This window comes from Protobothrops mucrosquamatus, unplaced genomic scaffold, assembly GCF_001527695.2.
Source record: "Protobothrops mucrosquamatus isolate PMUCROS unplaced genomic scaffold, P.Mucros_1.0 scaffold_110, whole genome shotgun sequence".
NCBI classification, from domain to species: Eukaryota; Metazoa; Chordata; class Lepidosauria; order Squamata; family Viperidae; genus Protobothrops; species Protobothrops mucrosquamatus.
The window spans coordinates 221,813-223,264 of record NW_015386186.1 but is presented as its reverse complement, the minus strand read 5'-3'; positions in this window follow the sequence as shown (position 1 = coordinate 223,264).

Here is a 1,452-nt window from a genome sequence, read left to right as displayed (position 1 = left end):
TACACCCGTATAACTTAGAAAATAATAGCCTTGATAATTTATATTTTGCCAAACTTATCATAGAATTTCTCTCAAGTAGAAAATTTAACACCCCTGTGGATTATTGACCCTATAAGCCAATGTCTATTACTCACAATGCTTGAAGTTAGACAATGTCTATTAGACCATGTCATTTATATAATATTTTTTTAAAAACAAAATCATCAAAACTTTTGTACCTTTTTTCATTTTCAATAAGCAATTTCTTAAGTCTCCCTTGTTCCAGCCTTTAAGGCAAAAATGTGTATATATCTAGTGTTCTTTCCAGAAATTATGATTCTAATTTCTAGTTTCTCATTTCCCATGATCTTTCCTATTCCTAACTTAAATAAATATTTTTTTCACATTTTTCTTATTTTTTGATAAAAACTCTGGCCTATCATGTAATGTAGTAAACTTTTGTGGTAGCATGCAAGAATAGGAAGATACTGCCAATAACTGGGTTTTTTTTTCCTTCTTTGGTCTGCTTTTTTCCTCTTTCCTTTTAAGCTCCTTTGTGGTTACATTTTGTAACAGTTAATCATTTTTAATGTATGATTTTGGTTTGTTTGATTTGGGCCAGAGTTCTTCTTCTTTTTTTTGGTCACTTATTTTATGAATTGACACTTTCTCATTTTGCAGATTGTGCAGTATATCCTATTTGAGAAATGAAGTGATGCTTCTATATATTAAGAAATATTGGAATTACTTAGCAATATATATATCCCCATCATTAATTTACCAGATTTCTAATATAATCAAGATTATGAACTTACAAGAAGAATTAAGATATCAAAATGCATTTAATCTGTTCTTTAAAAAGTCTTGGAAACTTTCAATGTCAGAAACGTTCAATGTCACAGGAAAAACATATTGATGTTGATGACTTCCTCTCTCTCAAAATATTGACATTCTCATGGGAAGGTGTGAACTTCATGCACTCATGACCCAAATTAGGCAATTTTCTCTCTTGTAGTCTTCATACCAATGGGACTTTTTCAGATCATACCCTTGGGTAGCTGAGGATGTGCACATTAAAGGATAGAAGCAAAACAGTGACAGTAGCAGGATGCATCATTGTGCAGCAATGTAGTTAGCTCCAGACACCGTAAAAAATAGTTTAAAGCACACAAGAGAATGTGAAAAGAAGAAAGCAGATTCTTTCTTGAGAAAAGAAACCTGTTGGGAAAATCTGAGTATTAATTTTGACATTTTGATCATATCTTGCGGCCTGTTTTGTGTCTCCGTTTGGCCTTGTTTTGAAAGACCTAAGGGGATTAAACATCACCCCCCCCTCTATGCCACGGACTCCCTTGTTCGGACTATGTATACGAAGACGGCCCTGCTGGCCCTGCGCGATTCACCCCTCGTGCAGGCCTGGCCCAGGAACATCTCGGGGGCCTACCTCGAGGATGGGGTGTGGAACCCCGAGAG